The sequence below is a fragment of the Equus asinus genome, chromosome 3 (genome assembly GCF_041296235.1).
Source record: "Equus asinus isolate D_3611 breed Donkey chromosome 3, EquAss-T2T_v2, whole genome shotgun sequence".
Lineage (NCBI taxonomy): Eukaryota > Metazoa > Chordata > Mammalia > Perissodactyla > Equidae > Equus > Equus asinus.
In genome coordinates this window covers 10,250,498-10,272,703 of record NC_091792.1, presented here as the reverse complement: position 1 = coordinate 10,272,703, position 22,206 = coordinate 10,250,498, and the positions used below count along the sequence as shown (strand labels likewise).

General features: G+C 35.2%; 1 long non-coding RNA gene across 1 annotated transcript in view; it reads right to left on the bottom strand.

Moving 5' to 3' along the window:
* Positions 1-238: 238 nt before the first annotated feature.
* The window catches only part of LOC139044952 (uncharacterized), a 309,642-nt gene continuing 287,674 nt past the window's right edge, over positions 239-22,206 (bottom strand). The window contains exons 3-4 of the long non-coding RNA XR_011502430.1: positions 10,014-10,090; positions 239-1,452 (exon numbers count right to left, since the gene is read on the bottom strand). This is a non-coding gene — a long non-coding RNA (uncharacterized lncRNA). The remainder of the gene's footprint in view (positions 1,453-10,013; positions 10,091-22,206) is intronic.

Below are 22,206 nucleotides of genomic sequence, written 5' to 3'. Positions count from 1 at the left end.
ATACTATTTCATTTTTTTAATCATTGACATAAATCTCTAATAAGTGCTGTATGAGAAATACACACAATGAATGTCAAAAGAGTAAATTATGTAAACATCAATATAAAAAATAGATTTTGAATAAAAACTAATCACATAATTTCTAGTTTTTATATCTAGTGGGTTATTATAGTATGCTACTGGCAAAATATGATGACTAAAAGATGCATCTGTCCAGTTTTTCTTTCTTTTTTTTATTGTGGTAAGATCACAAAATGAGATCTATCCTCATAACAAATTTTTAAGTGCACAATACTGTGTTGTTAACTATAGGCACAATGTTCTACAGATCTCTAGAATTTATTCATCTTGCATAACTGAAACTTTCTATCTGTTGAACAGCAACTTCCTATTTCCTTCTCCCACCAGGCCCTGGCAAACACCATTCATTCTCTGTTTTTATGGGTTTGACTATTTTAGATACCTTATATAATTGGAATTACGTGGCATTTGTTCTTCTGTGACTGGCTTATTTCACTTAGCATACTGTCCTTCAGATTCATTCTTGTTCTTGCATATGGCAGGATTTCGTTCTTTTTAAAGGTTGAATAATATTCCATTGTATATATATGTCACATTTTCTTTATCCATTCATCTGTCAATGGACATTAGTTTGCTTTCATATCTTGACTATTGTGAATAATACTGCAGTGAAAATAGAGTGCATGTATGTATCTCTTGAGATCTTGATTTCAATTTTTTGGAGGTTAGATATATATATTTGCAATGATATTGTTGAATTATATGGTAATTCTATTTTTAATTTTTTGAGAAATCACCATACTGGTTTTCATTGTGGCTGCACTGTTTCACCACCCCACCAACAGTTGACAAGGGTTCCAATTTCTCCACATCCTTGTCAACACATACACATGCCCATATATATATATTTGTATTTATATAAAAATATTGCTGGTGGTTGTAATAGACATTCTAACAGGTGTGAGGTGATAACTCATTGTGGTTTTGATTTGCATTTCCCTTATAGTCAATGATGATAAGCACCTTTTATATACTTGTTGACGATTTGGATGTCTGCTTTTGTGAATATCTTTGCCCATTATTTAATCAGGTTATTTGTGTTTTTCTATGGAGTGGTAGAGTTCCTTATATATTTTAGATATTCGTCCAATTTTTCAACATAAAGGGAAAGCTGCCTACTCAAAAAAATAACAGAAGTTAGGGGCCAGCCTGGTGGCACAGCAGTTAAGTTCACATGTTCCACTTCTGTGACCCGGGGTTCGCTGGTTTGGATCCCAGGTGCGGACATGGCACCACTTGGCAAGCCATGCTGTGGCAGCCATCCCACATTTAAAGTAGAGGAAGATGGTCACGGATCTTAGCTCAGGGCCAGTCTTCCTCAGCAAAAAGAGGAGGATTGGCAGCAGATGTTAGCTCAGGGCTAATCTTCCCCTAAAAAATAAATAAATAAAAGAAGTTAAATATATATATATATTTTATATATATTTATATATAAATATATATTTATTCACATAAATACACACATACATACATATAATAAATACATATATATACATCCATTCATTCCAAAAGTAAGTATCCTACTAGCGCATTGAAATCACTTGCTGAAGATGCAGCTGAAGGCCCAGCTTGGAGGCAATACTCTGTAAGAATAGTATGCCACCCTCCAAGAGGTGCGATGCTTACTGAATCAGAGACCTCTATCTGGCTGTGTGTCCTCAGTAGGAAGAATACATGGGTCTGGAAAGCAGAAGTGACCTCCCTCATTATTCCCAAAGATTCACATTCAGAAACCTGTCCCTAAACTCTGGGCTCTGCACAGTTGAATGACCTGGTCCCAAAGGGGATGAAATCTTGGCAGGTCCCATTGAAATATAAGCTATTAGGCTACTACTTGAGCACTTTGGACTCCTACTGTCCAGGGACAGGCAGGTCAGAAGAGGAGTCATAACACTGACAGAGGAAATTGATTCAGACAAGGAGGAGTTAGAGCTAGTGTTGACACACTGGGGCCAAGAGGAATACGTGGGTAAGTCAAGTAATCAGTGTGGTCTCCTCTTAGTACTTCCTTGCCTAATTGTGATTATGAATGAGTAAGTGCAGCAAATCCAGCCTATGAAGAATATAGTTACAAGGGACACAGACTGCTCAAGAATGACGACTTGAGTCTACCACCAGGAATGCCACTGAGACCAGCAAAGGCAAGGGATATGTGGAATAGACAGTGGAGAAGGGAGGCTTTGAGTACCAACTGTAGTCATGAAACCTGTTTCAACAATGGAGGCTCTAGTGCATGCCACCATTTCCTAAGTTTATCCTTAAGATAAAATCCAACTGGAACCCTGGAAGAGCGGCTCCCTAACATTTATGGAGAAGTGGATCTGTGTTGCGCAAGGCCCAGACCACGGAGGCCATGGAGGAATGCTGCTCCAATTTCCCTTCGAGAAAGAACTTGCCATTCAGCCTTAAAGAGTACAGTTACTGACAGTCTTCAGCTGTTATCACTTCCAGGCTTTGCCTCAGCATTTGAGACCCACTATTCTCTTTTCAGGTAGCCCTCAGCCAGGGGTTTAGCACAGCAGGAGTTCTAGGGGCTGACTATTTCAGGCCGATGTGAGACTCTTCTAGTAGGAGGTCTTTACTTTAGTGCTCCCATTGGGTTGGTCAAGACCTTGTCAGATAGTCACTGCAGTAGAAGACTCCAGCTGCAGAAAATTGCTTCCAGCACCCTTCACTTTCACCGTTGTGAGATTTGAATAACAGTCTGAAGGCTTTCAGAGCCCAAGTTTGCTACCATGTCCCTTAATCTTTATCAAGAGTTATCCCAAACAAAAGTCTTTCACTCTTAACAATGCCTCTGCTTCTCAGAGGAATTAGTTGACACACTGTTCTCTTGGTATCCAATTTTTGGATCCGGTAGCATTGCCTTTTAATGTATCACCATGTGGTAAACAGTGCCACAATCCATTGACATTGAAAGTAGTTACTTTTCTTTATAGTTTGCTGTTGCCTGAATAATTTTTTATTAAGATAAAGTTCCTATTACTTTTTTTTTTACACTGTTGCATTCTAAGACATTAACTTGTAATAACTGGGAAATTTTATTCAAGCTCATTACACTGATTTAAAACAGTGGTTCTCAACCCACGGCAATTTTTCCCCCAGAGGGTATTTGGCAATATCTGGAGACATTTTGGTTCTCATAATTTGTGTGTGTGGATTTGGGGGGTCGGGTGGGTGGAGGTTGGGGAGGAGTAGAAGAGAGAAACTACTGACATCTAGTGGATAAAGGCCAGGTATGCTGTTAAATTATTACAATGTACAGGATAGCCTCTGCCAGTAGATAATTACCCAGACCAATACACTAATGATGCCAAGTTTTAGAAATTCTGATTTAAAGCAATAATTTTCCATATATCATCTATTAGTAATATAAATGTATTTCATTTATTAAAAAAGATAAAATATATTTTAACTAGACTTACCAATTATAGTTGATCAATTTAATAAAATAAACTACTCAATCTATTTAGAATATAGACTTATAGAGTATATTATTATCCAAAAAACTGAAAGTGAGATAAGTGACAAAAATGAGAGAATGTAACAGAAGTCAAAATTCAAGTAACTAAGTGAAAGAAACGACTTCTGGAATTGTCAAAAATTTTATTTTGACTTTGATATTAATGACACTCACATTTGCAAGATATCAATTTATTCAAAACTCCTACGCTTTGCTAATTGAGTCACTGTCTTCATTGTATCTTTACCCAATTAAATATAAGAAATATTCTGCTTACATTTTTAAAAGAACTGAAAATGAAGAATTTTATTCCATTAAAAAATCAGTGGAAGTCAACAAACTTAGATTCTTATAAAGCATTCATCATAAATATAATTAAAACTATACGTTAAATATTTGAAATATTAAATTCTAACATTTTAGTAATTACACTTAGATGAATTAAGAATCCTATTTCTTAAAATAAAATTTGTAACAGATTGATTTGTGAATGATTTAATTTACTATAATGTAATATTATGTAGAGGGAAAACACTGTGAACATTAAAATACTCTAGATACATTTAAGAATTTTATCTGTATGAAATTATTCTGATTTAATTTCTTTACCTGCTTGTGTTTATCCAATACTTAAAGTCAACATTAAGAAAAAAAATGCTAGGAATCAACTGATTCCATCATCAATATCAATTCTTCAGAAATAATTTCCCAAATGTGTTCATGTTCAAGTGTTTTCACAGGAAACAAAAAGTGAAAACTAATATTCTTGAATTGATATAAAATTATATAATGTTTAAACTACAAAGATCTTTAGAAATAATTAAGTACTATACCTAACTCTTGAGATCACGAAAGTAAAATGCTGTACCAGACCTGGTGGCCTAGTGGTTAAAAGTTCAGTGTGCTCCCCTTCAGCAGCCCAGGTTTGGTTCCTGGGCACAGACCTACACCCCTCTGTTAGCGGCCGTGCTGTGCTGCTGGCCCACATACTAAAAAATAGAGGAAGATTGGCACAGGTGTAAAATACAAAAATCATTTCAATTATGTATTAGTATTATCAGCATCATTTCCGTAACTATAAGATAATTACAATAATTAAATTCCAAAGACAAATGAACAGCAATAGCAATGGGGAAATTTGTGAATTTCTGATAATCTTGACACTTTAACTTTAAAGTGCAGGACTAAATTGAGCCAAACAGTTAGTTAAAATGATTTTTAATTTTATCAGTGTTCTGCTTAACTGCGTTGTCGTCTAAAATAATCATGAGAAGAAAGGTGACAAAAGTTGAATAATATTTTATGTCTCAGATTACTTTCTAGGCAGTCTCCTTGAACTTTTTCCTCTGGTCACTACTAATCAGATAATCCATTATTGAAGTAGGACTCTGAAAAGTTTACAAGTAATACATTTCAATTTTTCTTCTAGTGCCAAAATCCATTAATTCATTTAATTAGAAGTAAGAGGCATTGATTTTGTAGCAACAATTTACATTAAAAGCAGTGAACTTTTCAGTAATCAGGGACACTGAGCCACTATAGTCAATGGCTCATTACTCAAATACTGTAAAGGAGTGTAGAATGGGATAATTAATAACCATGGCTTCAAATAACATTTTTCTAGATTAACATAGAATATAAAGCATTACACTGAACTAAAACTGTGACAACTCTAATTTCAAATATTAAGTGTGCAACAATAGTAAAATATTACAATTTAAATAATAAATAATTTACAAGATTTAGAAGTATATAAAGGAATTGCACCACTTATTATCAGATCACATGCTATTTTGCAAAAGAAAGTCTAAAAGTCACAAACATAAGTTGTCATATATATTTTCTATATTTCCCCAGAATATCTTTCACTGAACACCACTTCTATCTAATTAGGCTTCAGAGTCAGATATATATCACAATATCCAAGAGAAATCATAAAACAAATATGTCTAAAGTAAAGATGAAAACTTCATGGATGTAGACATGATAGTCATCAGAACTTGATAGAAAAAGACCTTATTCTTGCTTTTTAAAAGCACATTTTTGAAGTATTTACACATGTAGCTCCTAGTGGTAGTTGCTATGATGAATAGTCTACTATATATATTTAATCCCTTTAAAATCCCATGTTTTCTTCCTTAAATACAAAACAGAAATTTTTTTATAAAAACACCATATGACGGGCGGCTCCGTGGCCGAGTGGTTAAGATCGTGGACTCCACTTCAGTGGCCCAGGGTTTCTCTGGTTCAGATCCTGGGTGCGGACAAGGCACCGCTCATCAAGTCATGCTGAGCCAATGTCCCACATGCCACAACTAGAAGGACCTACAACTAGAATATACTACAATGTACTGGGGGGCTTTGGGGAGAAGAAGAAGAAAAAACAAGATTGGCAACAGATGTTAGCTCAGGTGCCAATCTTTAAAAAAAATATATGAGAGAAATGAATGTGATGCAAATATCTTTGATTTCTATAGTCCTCTTCTGAGAACTGTCTGATTTCTATTAGTACCACAATTGTCTCACCAGGACAACCTACACTGCCATTCAGGTACAGAGTCTGTATGTCACTGGAAGGTGGAATGGCACAGTGGACACCTAAACAACTTGATGGTTGCTCTCTAACCACATTCTTCCATTTTATTTTACAGAAGTTTGATTATTTAGAGTTTCTTCAAAGGAAAAAAAAAGCTGTGTTCTTTGATTGCTTTGTAAAAATAAAATTGGAAATATTCTACTTTTTCTAACAGATCATCTCAGTATTCAGCTGGTTGATATCTTGCATTATCAACTGATTGTTTTTATGAACAATACTTTGGCTATTTAAAGAAGTTTAAAGATTATGTGCTTAGACTTCTTGTTGTCTTTTATGTATTAAATATCTAACACTTAAAGGATTAAACATAATTTCAGGTCAAATCAATATTCAATTTTAGACCATACAGATAATGTTTGGCATCACTCAGATCTGTATAGTATATTACATGTTCTCATATAACATTCAGTTTTCCTATGAAATACCTATAAACTTGTGAAGTTGTAATTTTATATGTATTTGCATGAATATTTTGTCAGTAACATTTGGTCTCTCACTATTTTAAGCTTACAGACATAGGAACTGCATTTACTATTTGGTCATTTATCCTTCCCTATCACCTAGCGTAGTGACTGGCACATGGGACGGTCTCAGCAAATACTTGACTGGCATATATTTGAATGGCTCAAATCCACTAATCCTCATAAATTTGTAGAGGGCAAATTTGTTGGAGTTTCTACAATACCTATTAGACCATATATGTAAATGCAGGATTAAAATGAGTTTTTATTGTACTGGTGATACTAAAGTTGCATTTGGTTAAGTAAACAGGTTCATCATGCTGTCATCACTCTTTTAATCATGCTGTCTATCATTATTGTAAAAAGACTAGTTCAAAGTTATTGCATTTCACTGGTAAAGATGATGGTTCATTAAATTCTCAAACACTCCTATATAAGGTGGTTTTCATTTTTTTCTAATTCTTTATATCTGTCTTCCTCTGTGTTGACATTTGTACATTCCTTCCACAGATATTTATTGAGTAAGCACTCTGTGCTCACACTGTGGTAGGTAGAGCTTTGCTTATCAGTGAAGAAAATAAACGGCGATATGTACTCCTGTGAAATTCTATTAGGAGGAGAAACAATAAAAACACAAGACACAAAAAACATTCTAAAAGATGAGACTATTAAAGTATGGTAGAATGTGATAAGCGCAATTAAAGAAGAAACAGGAGATCAGGTTAAAAGGGGCAGAGAATGTGACGGGGGTTACACTTCCAAGAAGATGGCTGCATGGTCCCGATTAACAAGGTGACTTTTGTGTAAAACATGAAAGTGATGAGGGGAGCAACCCTTGTGAGTATCTGGAGAAAGAAGGCACGAAGTCAACGAAGAGCCCATGGGAAGGTGCTCAGCATCACTGACGGTTTGAGGGACGGAAAGGAGGGCTGCGGGGTTGTAGCACAGTGAGTGAGGGATACAGGAGGAGGAGATGAGGACACAAAGGTCAGAGGATGAGGAGGTGAGTCAGGAGAGTATGTGTGTCACATAAGGCCTTGGGGCTTTTGCATCAAGTACAAATGTACATTTTACAGAATTTTGAATAGGAGAATGGCATAATCTCACTTAGATTTTCAAAAGATTGTTCTAGACTCTAAAATGACAAGGATGGAAGCAGAGAAAGGAGGCTATTTTTTCTCTTAAGTGGGACAAAACAGATTTTTCTTGTTAACTTAGTTTTCTTTTTATTGGCTACAGAATTTTTCTCTCATTTCTTATTTTAGCTTATTTTTATTTGATGGGAGCACATTTAGGACAGCTTCTGTTTTACTACAAAATATTGGTATAGTTTTATTTTGCACTTTTCCCTATTTACCAAATAATGGTTTTTATTATCTTTTCAGACCATTACATTCAGCACCAGGTGGTGGTGTTTATCCATTTTTTTAAAGATCTTCTGCTGTCTTATTCTGATAAGGAATGGTGGGCAGCAACACTCAGTGAATTCATGTATCTTTTCTTTTTCTTTGTAACCCTAGGTAAAGCTCTGCATAATCTCCATTTTCTCCAAGCCACAGTTGAAGTCACAGAACGTTCCTTCAAATTTTGGATTATTCCCCAGTGGAGGGTGAGCTGACAGAAGAGACTTTATTGTGTAGCCTGAGATATGTGGTTTTTTTCTCTCCCATTTCCCTGTATGTAAGCTTTCGTTAATCTACCCTAGTGGAAAAATCTTTGCACCAATTTTCCTTCCTTTGGGGAAGAAGAGTTTCTAATTCTAGCAATTTATCTAAGGATGAAACCTTATTCTCTGCACAAAAGCTACATTTCCTCAGGGCATGCACTTACATACTCAAACCCTGAACCCTAACTTCTTTGTCACTGAAGTAGGCTGGGAACTGAACGATTGGGACCTGAGGATGGATGCAAGAATCTAATTTGATTTGAACTAAACAATTCAGATATTACATTATGCTTTTCAATTTTTATGATTTGAAGTTGTAGTCTTTCATTGATTTCAGAAATGGGAGCATATCCTTTGCTACATCAAATTTTTATTTTTAGTAAAAGTTGGAAAAAGTAAGTTCTTCAGGATTGCCTATTGAGTGAGGCTGGAGATTCCCAGCAGTTTGGTCCAAAGTTCTAATCCAGAACAGTCCACTTCTACCTACAAATACAAGAAATGATGGGAAAAAAAACCTCTAAATATTTTAAATTTAGAGATGCTCTCAAAAGAAAGAAAAGTAATGAAAAACTGCACAGACAAAAAGAAAGGTCATGAAGAGCCTGTGTGAGAAGCAAGAGTTTTAATATAGTGACTTACAAGTTATTGGATCAAGTACAGGACCCAAGGAGTAATGATTGAAATTTTCATATCCACAGAGGAAGAGGCCTACTTTAAGCTCACATGAGTTCCAGGAGCTGGAATTGGGCCCACAGTAAGGAGCCACAAACCACAAGGTGGATCCATTCATTATTTTACCAAATGAATCAGGGGGGCCAGCCTGGTGGCATAGCAGTTAAGTTCACATCTTCCACTTTGGCTTCCCAGGGTTCGCCAGTTTGGATCCTGGGTGCTGACGTACATACTGCTTGTCAAGCATGCTGTGGCAGGCTTCCCACATAGAAAGCAGAGGAAGATGAGCACAGATGTTAGCTCAGGGCCACTTTTCCTTAGCAAAAAAGAGGAAGATTGGTGGTGGATGTTAGCTCGAAGCTAATCTTCTTGAAAAAAAAAAAAGAACTAGGAAAAACTGTGCCCACTCAAGGAAGGGCAGTGAGGTGAGGTATGCATTCACCTAGAGCCAAGAGTGGGGTAAAAAACTTATGCAGAGTATCTCATGCATACACTGATGACTTGAGAAGGGAATGCAAATTCGCATTATTTATGTGGTATGTTAGAGAACCTAAGCCAAGAAATTACCATGAGTTCTAGGGAAGCGAAACCTCAAGGACTCTAGCAGAAACAAATGGAAAAATCTCACAACCTGAGGGGCAAGGACTCCAGAAGAGAAAAACCCACTGGAGAAAATAAAATCAAATAAACTCTCAAGAAGGAGAATCAGCCTATTCAATAAACAGGAGAAACAGTGGCCAAATAAAAAGATCTAATGGAGTCATGTAAATGAGACTATGAAAAGTTCATTTAAAATGGTTAAAGACAAGAAAGAATAGAACTGTAATGAAAGATCGGCACAGCACAGAAATGAAAATTAAAAAAAAAGAAAATTGAAAGACATATAGAAAAGCCAGGAATACAAATTACGTTATTTAAAATAAACTATAAATGGTTAATTAGCTTTATAGTTCCCTTTATCTTTTCTCTTTCACTGGTTAGTCTAGGTTTTTATGTTTTCTGTTTTGTTTTTTTTTCCTTTTTAACCAAGCTAAAAACTAAAAGTAGAAACAAAGATTCAAAGCATCTTCTCACCTCAGGGCCAGAAGAAAGTTGAACTGCACATGTGTTCAGCAGCAGGCTTTTCTCCCTGACACCGGATAACATGGAGCCTGGATAAAAGGATCATAATTGTTCATGCTATTAGATATCACATAAATCATTCTCTCTCCACAGTTTTATAGAAGATGAAACATAAGTTACAATTCAGCACTTAAACAACTATTGAACATTTAACACATTCCTAATTAAGTGATGACTCCAGCATTACAGATCAAGGAAGCACAATATTCCGGAGATCACTCTGGCACTCCTCTTGTGACTGCTTCACGGTGAATGAGCTCTGCGTGTTGAAACATTCTTCAACCTCTGAAATATATGAACTAGCCAATTTTAAAGTCCAATAACTTCAGTGAAGTCAACCGTATCATCAGATTTCTAATGTGACTCTTCTTCGCCAACCTACAGATCTTGAGTAGGATATGATTCATATTACTTGTTCCTTCTTCAGAAGCAAACATATTAAATATGAAGAATATTCTCAGGACTGGTATCACAGTCGAAGCATGATTACTGCGTATTGATTAGTCTTGTTGTCCTTTGACTCTGTGTTTCCTAGCATGCCTGGACAGGCTTTTTGAATCGTGAATCAGGCCTCTAAAAAATCACGGAGAACAAAAGATCAACACACTTTTTTGAAGATAAAAATATTGAAACATGATAGTGTAAGGAGAATGCCCAAAGTTATACACCTAAATGGTATTGTAAAGACTTCCTTGAGAGCTGGCTGAACACATTATTTTAGACCCATAATTTTTGATCCTGATCAAATTCAGTTGACCTGTTGCTGTCCAAGGTCCTGTAGTTGGAGAGAGATCCTGGAATATCTCGTTCTTTTGGCTTCTTCTCCTCCTTTGCTGGTTCATGTTGACGTAGTCTTCTTTTCTTTTTTCATCTTTCTTTTTCCTTTTATTTTCTTTTTAAGGAAGGAAACTCTATGGTACCCTACCATCCTTATCATTTTTTGGGTCAATCAGAATTAGTTCAGAATGAGTTAATAAGCAAGTAAGAGGAAAAAGGGGACCCAACAGAGAGCACTTAGTCAAAGCAAATGAAGTGAGAATAATTAACACCACTATTCATCAACATCCCCCTAATATTTACTTTTAGATTTGTGTGAATTCAATGACTCCACTCTTTTTAAAGTAAATCTACAAATATATATTCTAATTCTATCTTTACATCTTTATTGACTGAATTTTATATAGAAAAAGAGTCCATCAAGATACTCACTGTTGCAATTGCCAAACAAAATTACAAAAGTGCCTTCTAGAATATCACATTAGCACAAGGGCTTGGGTGAGAGAAAAATTTATTTAGTTGGAGCCCTTTTATCATGAGTACAAGTACAACAGAGTTGGGACAGAAGAGAATACGAATTGTAACAAGTAAAATCTAGCAAATTACACGTCTAGATGCTGTCATGACAGAACAGAAAAATCAGATGCACAAACATCAACTGGTCAATTAAGTCACATGGGTCATAATACCAGGGTAAGGTTAATTTGACTTTAAAAACAGAAGGTAAGTTTTAAAGCAAATACATTCAACATAGAAAAAATAGAATTTTACAATGAGGTACACAGAAAGTCTTCTTTTGATAAAAAGTATATTACACAATAAGCCCAAAGTCTAGGTAAAAATGTTATTTCTTTCCTGAGGCTTGACAAATTGGCACAAGTCTGACTTTTCTATGAGCAAGAGATTATACTTAACCTTTAATATCTCTATTGAAAAGAGACTATGAGGAAGAGTGTTTGACAAAAATGTCACTGATTCCCTTAAACTTTGATTACACTACCAATGTTTAAACCACTTATGAATAAGGTTCAAAGTTTTGTGTACTTATACCAAACAATTTAAGAAAGTGGATATTTAAAAATCCCATATATCTTGTAATGATTTCATGCTTAAAATATCAATAAATTATCCTTTATCTTTTATTATTTATCTTGTTTTATATCTATCAATTAATTAAACATAATTTAATAAACTACAAAATATTAAATAAAAATGGTAGAAATTTTGGAAAAACATTAATAGCTCTAATTTAGTTCTCTGAGTATTGATGACTGGTTGGAAGCTACTAATAGAAATCCACGTTGACAGTTTGATCACTTTATGCATTCTTTGAGGAAAAGAATTACCTCTGCAGCTATATAGATAAATCAGTACTTTGCTGGTTCCAAAGAAGTAAATGCAGTGTCATCCAAAAATCATTATTATGTAGTCACTTTTGTAGATAATCTTTGAAAACTAATTCAAAGGTTAATAGTGCAGCTGAATAAATTAATTTATTACAAAAAAACCTTAGAAGCTCTGCATTAATGACATATTTAAAATATATTGTATATCCTTAAGTTTAAATGGTTCATAAGTAGATTACTATAAGGAAGAAATCCATTAATATGGATATGGGTAATAAGGTCATTACTAGAGTTGGAAAGAATTAAAATTGCATGATTAAAGTGCTCATTAATACACTAAATGGTATAGTATTAAAGAGCTTATGGAACATTTCTGAAAGGTACATTTCATTTTAAGGAAATATCATATGAGGAAACCTAGTAACTTTAGGCAATTCTCTAAATATAGTTAAAACAGCCACCAAGATTAAATAGCACAGATTTTTTTTCTACCACAGAGAATAATTCACATCCAACTTCTCTATTGGAGTTAAACTGAGAGAAAATACAGTAACATAGACTAGTGACCTGGAAGTCAGGGATGTGAACTTAAATTATAAATATCAAAATGTAGCTTTATGATCTTATCCCAAGACTCCTAATCTACCATTCCTGGACTTTTTTATCTGCCGATATTGTAATATATCAGGACTATATTGCATATTTTAAGTATTTTAAGTTTTAAAAGTGATATACCAACGCTTATGAAAAACTGTTTGAGGTTTTTCAATGGCAGCAAGAAGAATTGCCTTTTTACCAATATTGCTAGCATGTATCAATCAATAATTACTAATATTTAGAAAGAACAGTGATACATAAAATAATGGATGATGCTATGAGATTAATTTATGAATGTAGGTTGTGTTTGTCATGCTCCTCCAGAGAAACAAAACTAATAGGATGTGGATATAAATAGAGAAAGATTTACTTTAAGGAATTGGCTTGCATGATTATGGAAAACCCAAATCCACAACTTAGCTCCAAAGGGCATAAGGCTGGAGATTCAGGGGAAAGTCTGTGTGGTCACTCTGCAACATTAGGCAAGATGAAATCACTTTTTGAGCAGCCAACCAAATGAAACTCTATTGTTTTTCACTCACTCAAAGTTCTACATCCAATAGCAAGGTCCTCATTACTGACACCGTTTAGTTAAAAATTGGGAATTCCTTATCAACAGCTATATTATCTTCAGCTGGGGCCACAGGACCTGCTGCCCCATCGTCAGAATAACATCCCTTCCTCTGCCTACCTGGAGGAGAGTGAGCAACAGCAAAGGCACCGTTTGAGTGGGTTTCTGGAATCGTGCCTTTGCTGCTTAGCCTCTCAACGTTAACTTAACTCCTAACAGCACACTAACAGGTAGGGTAGTGTGATTCCTTTCAGATAATGAAAAAACAAGCCACAGACTCAATCAAATATTTTAAAAGTACATAAGCGATAAGAAACTAATACACTGTTAAACAGTATTTAGTATCAAAATTTAAAGTGATTATAAAAGTCAGACTTGCAAACAACTTTTTGACAATAATTGGGTAACAATCAAATTCTTGTATAAGCTCCCGTGGTTGCTTCTATATTCACACATTTGCCCTAATCACAGACCAGCCTTGAAAAACTCCACATTTTCCTGACTTCACTCAACTGAATACTTGCCAAGGAGTGACAATTTTATCTAATATGAATCTTCACTTGGCACATAGATGCTTCGTAGAGAAGAAATAATCTTGGAAGCAGTCTCTTGAATAATCACTTAGGATAGGTGGTATAGTGCCCCCAAAAGATATGTCTATTGCCTAATCCTCTGAACCTGTGAATGACACTTTATTTGGAAAAAAAAGATCTTTGCAGATCTAATTAATTTAGAAAACTTGAGGTCATCCTAGATTACTCAAGTACCTTCAATCCAATGATTTTAGGGCACTAAATCCAATGATAAGTGTCTTTAAAAGAGACAAATGAAGGGAAGACACAGGGAGAAGAGGAGAAGGCTCTGTGAAGACAGAAGAAAGGACTGGAATTATGCAGCCGCAAGTTCATGAATTTGTGAAGCCAGCAGAAGCTAGAGAGGCAAGAAAGGAATATCCCATAGAGCCGTCAGAAGGAGTATGGCCTTGCAAACACCTTTCTTTTGGATTCCTAGTGTCCAGACTGTGAGAGAATAAATTTCTATTGTTTTAAGCCAGCAGTTAGTGGTAATTTGTCATGGCAGCCCTAGGAAACTAAAACTGGAGGAAAGACATGAGGATTTAAACAGATGGAACAGTCAAGGAAATAGAGAAAAACAGCTAAACTGATGATCAAGACAAATGAAGCAAAACATACTTCATTGTTCTTATGAGGAAGAGAAAGGAAGTATAGAAACAGAAGAAAAGAAGAAGCAGAACAAGAGGGAATGTACACAAATGAAGGGTCAATGAGGTGTGTTCTGTGGTAGAGACAGAACTCTTTATTAGGCACGTTTCCAAAGAAATTCATTGTCTTCCCTAATTTTGCTGGCTACCTCCTCTGAATTTTATTAAATATTGTTCCATTCCATTTAAAGTATGTAAAGTTTTATGTGTGTGTGGATTTAGGACAGATTGCGGAAAAGCAGCTTTGATATCTGAATAAACAAGAAACAGACAGTGACCTTTTTTCCGTTACCTGGAAACAGGTACCCATGGTCTGAGGAGAACTTAAAGATACAAAAATCTTCAAGAATTCACAGAAATATTAGGGAGTTTTCTAGACTTCCCTATGATTTGAAGTCACTCCAGTTTAACATTCACAATGGTACATTCTCTTCCTAGTGATTGTAGATTATCGCTTTCTGATTGGCTAACTACTCTTCCCAAATCAGACCTGAAATTATCTGTTTCTGCACTTGTTTGTCAACTCATTCTGCTAGGAAGGTGAAATTTAATAAGGAGAAGACATGGCAAATGTTCTCTACCTGTCCCTTTCAATGTTACCCCACTCAATAGAAGGTAACTAAGAATAGGAAAAAAATCCCAGCAGTCAATCTTATTACATTTGTTCAAATCTATAAATTTCCCTTATGGCACTTCTTTTTCTGAGTTGTAAAACATTCATTTGCTATAGTAAGGATCTGATACCGGGTCTCACAAGGGACCATTTAACTGCCGTTCAAATTAATTGTTGCTGAGAGCAATTCTTTGAACATAAACACCTCCAAACAAGTTTAAACACAGACGAAAAACTTTAAAGACCGTTTCTGGAATCCTAAATATTTATTAAGAATTCAGACTCAAATGGAAGAGCATCACATTTTTAAAATTTTGTTTTGTTTTATGTGTTTTGAAATGATATTTTGGAAAGGATATAATATACAAAATTGGACATTTGAAAATTTTGTAAGATTTTGTAACACATTTACTCAAAAGTCAAAATCTAGTATAATAAAATACTACAAAAATCCTATAGTAAATACAACCTAGTTTGAATTTGAAAATGTGCATTAACTTTGGAGGTGTATAGGGGAAGGTTTTAGCTGTTGAATAATAATGTAAACTTTCTATAACTCAAGGCAAGAAATAGTGTGATTTTCAATGTTTTTTCTACTCAATTGGTGCATTAAGTACTGTAGGTTTCTGGTGGGAAAAGCAAATACAGAATATGACTTCTTAAGGCTAGCTAACGCTATCGTCTAATAAAACTATCCTCTAATATGTTGTAATTTGAGATGCTTTTTCCAGTTACTTGTATTACTGGTTTTCTTGTTTTGCTTAAAAAATTAAATATCTCTTTAGTTGCGTATATAGTAGTGGGTCCTGCCACACTGGCCAAGAAGGAAGAATTGAACAGTATCATGTATTAAATATAAAATTGGATTTACACGTATTACAAAATTAAAGCGATACAAAAATAAGCTTTGTTGGTGTAGCTCAGATAGTTAATTACTTTGTGTGGTCATTAAACTAACACTACAAACTAGGATGCTTAGCATCCACTTATGAGTGGTTGGGAGGAGTTTTTACAACTACAAGTACATTGTTTCACAATAAATTTGGTTGTGCTTTTCCGTTTTGAAAGTATGATGATAATTATTTTATTTATGGAGAAGTTTTATACACTCAAATGATATAATTTAGAAATAGTTATCTATTTATTCTTCATAACTTGAAATAATTTTAATTTATTTTCATTAATCTTAGTTTCCTAGTCCTTTGATCCCCTCATCATTATTAATATATTTCCTTCAGCTCCTCTGGAGCCAATCACCACACTGAACATCTTTGAATTTATCATTATCCAACTTGTATTACACAAAACCTGCAATTTCAGCTTCCCTCTCTGAAACCAAAAACACTTTTCTTTCTATCTCAGCTACTCAAATATGTTAATCACAATTTTTTAATCTTTTCTTTATCCCTCAATCAATTAAATTCCAGACTTTCTAATAACATCTTCAGTATTTATTACCCACTTAGACTCAGTGGCTCAAAATGAAACCATTCCTTTGAAAACACATTTATGTTGACTTCCTTTCCTCCATTTTACTCACCTGGTAACACCCTGTATGAACTCAATCATGAATAGATACACACAACCAAATGTTTGGGGAGAAACTGACAAAGCTGGAGAAACTCTCCTAATTGAGTATCCTATTGAGGATAAGGTAATAATCTCAAATTATAAGTTTCAATTCTTCTTGATAATTGTAATATAGTTTTCTAACAAACTAATATGAATTCAATACCTTCCTTTTTCTTTTGAAACCTTTTTTTCTCATCAAATACCCCTAATTAGTCAAGCTCAGCAGATTAACTTTCTTCCTATTTCACTGAGGACACAGAAGCTATCAATTGAGAGCTGTTTTGTTACTCTGCCACCAAACCTAAAACTGGAGCATATGCGTTCATCTTTACTTTCTCCCTAGCTGTCACTATTAAAATATCTCATATAGTAGACATCCATTTCTCCAGCAAGTTCCTCAATGCTACTTTCTCTCGTCTTCTTAAAGCACTGACTCCTTTAAATACACTTGGGGTCAACCCAGTGGCTCAGTAGTTAAGTGCGCATGTTCCACTTCAGCAGCCCAGGGTTTGCTGGTTCAGAGCCCGGGTGCGGACACAGCACCGCTTGGCAAGCCATGCTGCGGTAGGCGTCCCACATATAAAGTAAAGGAAGATGGGCATGGATGAGAGCTCAGGGCCAGTCTTCCTCAGCAAAAAGAGGGGGATTGGCAGCAGTTGTTAGCCCAGGGCTAATCTTCCTCAAAAAATAAATAAATAAATAAATACACTCTTTTCCTTTCATCAACATCTCTCACTCTCTGTGGAATAATTCCTACAATTTACCAACTTATTCTAGACTTCATATTACCTTCCATCTCCATTTGTTTACTCATCTTGACAACAAAGCTTTAAAAAGCTGACTACAACAATTTGATGTTCTACTCTTTGTTTAACTCCTTGACTAAAAAATGATTTCTCTCTCCGTATTTTTCCTTTTTCAATATCCTCAACTATCATTGCTCACGACTAAAATAAGGTCCTTATACTTTATCTATTTTCTCTCCATTAAGGACTATGACTTTTTTTCTACCACTTAATACATAGGAACCTAGTAATTATTTGTTGAATGAATAAATGAATAAATCAATGTGTTTTGCTTTTTTAAAAAATAATTTTACATTGAAATATATTAATTTGAAATAAGAAAATACATTTAAAGAGATTAAAAATTAATTTTTGAAGTTTTATACATCAATCACTTTTAAAAATATATGAACCTATACTTTCTTGATTTAATGCTCTCCTCAGAGAATTTAAGAGAGAGCTTCCTTTAAATGCACATATATGTATTTCGATTTAGTTATAAAGAAACTTCATAGAACTAATTATTTTGTCATGTCTCTCTTCTAGACTTCATATTAAAATCACAATTTCAAATATATTTCAACTGAAAATAATTTGGAAATTTTTATTTAATAATAATTTTACAGTTCTTTTGTCTTAATAAAAATTTGAGGGTATGACTCTAGAAACAAAGCATTAGTATAGTAAATATATTTTTAAAGGATGAAAACTAAAATTCTGAATTAAAATGTCAATCTTTACATTTTCTAAAATGCAGATAATTTTCAAATGACATTTATTCAGTTAATGTGCAATTAGCCTACATCAAATATATTTCATATTTCTCAAAATAAAAATTTTATTAGGAAAAATGTATTAGCAATATTATAGGTATAGCAAAAGCTAGCAGTGCCCTTACTGTTCCCGTATACACTGCTGGCTTCCTAATGAAAGCATCCGTAAACTGAGCTGATCTGTGAGGTTGGGCAGAAATGCCAAGGAATTAATGCTCTGGAAACTACCTTTTACTGATGATGAATAGAAATTGTAGTGTAATCACTTCTGCCCCTTGAGACGACTCTGAATCTTGTTCTATACTGTCTACTAGAGATCTCTAATGAAATAGGAACCCAGTTTCCCATATTGTTGACACGCTCACTAACGTACCTTGAAAGGGTTTTCTTCATTTCCCTTTCTTATTTCTCCACTCCCTTATTGGGATCTCTGTAGCTAACACAAAAAGACTGCTTGCACTTGAATCCTTGTCTTAGAGTCTGTGTCTGGGGGAACCCAAACCAAGGCACTTGATATCTGAAATACTCCTAAGAGTAGAGCCTCAAGATGGGATTGTGGCAGGGGATGGCTTGCCGGCCACACGTCAACAACTTTGTTGAGGCTAAGCAGAGTGTCTTACTGCCTGGCCTTTTGTAGGGTTAAAATTATTAAGAGCTTCGCCTATGGTGGACGGGCATTGGGTACAAGTGGAAGAGACTATACTGGTCTAAGTAGTAGCTCACATGCTTCAAAAATAGAGGCAATGGTTATTTTCGTGATTGTGGAATTGTTTGGCTGTTATTAATTGCCACAGGAGCCCCAAAGTATGAAAATTTCAGACTAAACTCAGTCAACTAACAATTTAAACACAACATGAATGCCAGAGGATTTCAAAGTAGTATTTAAAACAACTCTTATCTCCCACAGTGAGAAGGCTGACTCTTATAAATTAGGCCTGAGAAATAACTGTAAGTAAGCAAGAGTTACAGCCAAGTTCATAGTCTCTGCAAGTTCCTACACTGAAGTGCAGACCCTAACAGGAAAGGAGTAGACCCTGAAGCAGGGAATTAAAATGTTTTTCGTGTGTGTTTAAGGACTTTCATTCCTCAGATGCCTTTGAACCTCTGGGTTGGAAGGAGCAGTCCCTTCACAATTTCTGGAAGACAACATCCTCCCAATATCTGCAGGCCATTCAGTGGTTTCACCTGAGAGAATTAGCTTACAAGATGATGTCCGTCTGATGGTCTATCCATTTTCCCATTTATTGCTTCTAAACCAGGATGTAGGGTCAAGTTTCAGAACAGCCTAAGTGGCCATAACCACCCCAGAAAGAGAAGCACGATTACTCACCAAAAAAATCTATAGGCTCTAGTTAATTCCTTCCAGAAAGAACCATGAGGACATGCTTGGGAATGGATTTTGAAAGTGCTATATCACAGAATGTGGACAGTAAAGCTGGATAAGTGAGATTTTATTGATTCCAGGACATTACTAATTCAAGTAATATGCCTTTATACTGTTTTTATATGCTCTTGGAGTTGCTGCTTGAAACTTGAAAGCAACAATGTTATAAGAAAAGAGACGAAGAGAGAACAGGTGGCACCACCTCTCCATCAGAAACAAGGCAGGCAGAATTACTGCAATGATCAATAAGGCTGAAATAGCAACTAGAGATCCTTGACTTGCAGGGATATATGGTGATGGCTAATAGACCACCTATTCCTCAGGATGGGAAAGATGTGCAACCGACTGTTTTTTGTTTGTTCGCTTTACTTATATAGCTACAAAATATCAAGAGTGGGTGAGCCAATGGCTAATGGTTATTGCTATAATGAAAAATCATGACACCTAACTCAATCTTTAGACCTGAGCCAGTTCTCAGATCCATAGCCAACTGATTGGAGAAAATGATATATCCTTTTGAACAGGTCCTTGCAATGCTCCGGGGAATATATTTAATAGATAATCCCCCAAAGAGACCAAAGCAATGCATATTGGGGTACAGTGGATTGACCAGAAACTTCTGAGTATCTGAGCTGAAACTGACACCAGGTGAACCAAAATGAAATCAATATCCCCCATTAGAACAGGAGTATATAAACACTAGATGATGAATGTAGTCCTGGCCCAGGTCTAATTCACAATGGGTCTATACAGTCCATAAACATGTCTTGTGCTTATTTCTCCAGTTCTACATGAATAATTGGCATAGATGTTCTTAACAGATGGCAGACTATCACATTGGTTCCCTTTCTCATGGAGTAATAAACAATTACTTCAGGAGAAGTCAGGAGGAAACCTTTGAAACTTCTCTTACAGCCAACATAGTAAATCAAAAACAATGCCACATCCCAAGTCGAATGGCAGAGATTAAAGCCACCCTTAAAGACCTAAAGAGTCCAGAGATACACATTTAATTCAGTGTTTTTGTCCACGCAAAGATCAGGTGATCATGAGAAATGATAGTATATCCCTAATTACCGCTGCTCCCCAAATGTGGCATCTTTCCTAGATTGTGTGTTCTGAGACTGTATCTTTTGATGCAGTGAATATGTTCCTTTCAATTTTCATCAAAATGGAAGATAAACTAAATTGCACTAACTAAAGATCTTGCCCCAGGGCAAAGTAAACTCTCTTGACCTCTATCAAAATATAAAATAGGAAGTCTGGCCATCTTGACATAATGCTGAACAACGCACTGGCCCATTAGTGACAGCATTTTGTAGACTGGACTTGAGAGTAGAAAGAGGTAAATACTTTGAATTGCCTGGTCAGTTGTACGTAAACAAGACAGTGAGAGATAATCTCTACAGGTTTTGTGGGCCTGCCACACCAAAAAGTTTTAAGGGGCTCAAACTTGTGGCATACGCTGAGGTATGTCTGCCCTCCAAGGTGAAAGGAAAGTTGATTTTTGCTGCACATCTTATCAAAAAGAAAAAGGCGCAGTACCTGATAGACTTCTTTGGAATGTGGAAATAGAAAATATTACTTCCAAAGACTGCTTGGGTTTGGAAGGTGGGCACTTTTAAGTGGAGCCTCCCGTAAGAGAGGGTTCCGCTCTAGGTTCGGTCTGCAGTTCTCTCTCACAGGTGGGCTATGTGCCTGGGTGGAGGTTATATGGTGCTATCTGTGACATAAGGATATTGCATGCATTTTCTGACAATCTCCAATATGGACGTCACAGCATAAAATCCTAGGCTATGCCTTCCTCAACAGAAAGTTCTTTATAATCTGAAGAGCAGCTTCCAGCAGGCTACTGATACCTAGTAGAGACTGAATGCCTGACTATAGCAAAATCCCCACTGACTTCATTACAATCATTAAAGATTCGTTATTCATTTAATTACGTCCTGTGTAGGAAAACACATTTTGAAATACACAAACAGTATGTTTAAAATATTTTCATCTAGAGATCATCTATAGATTTTCTTTCTCCTGTTATCTATACTTATTATAAAAGGTCAATATAAAGCTGAATTTCTGCAGGAATCAAGTTTTTGGAAGGAAAAAATGATTTCATGCAAGTTTAAAATGTTAATTATTTTATTCCAAGTGTTATGACTTGTAACCTTGAAACTATGTGATTTTGTTAAATTTCATGTTTGCTATATTGTTGGAAAGCTACTTGAATTTGTTAAAACAGTAAACATTCTCATTTTAAGAAGTTGAATCACTAATTTTGAGGTAATATAACCTGTTATCTATGGATTTATTAGAACTTGATTACAATTAACCAATCAGTATATAAAATCTACACTTCCCTGAAGGACATTATTACAAAGCATTCCTATTTCCTATTTCCGTAAGTCTTTTCCAAGTAATAAATAAATGGAACAAATTGATTAACTTTTAAACTTACCAAATAATTTCATTCTTCCACACTTTTGGCTAGTCACTCACAGCTTTGCA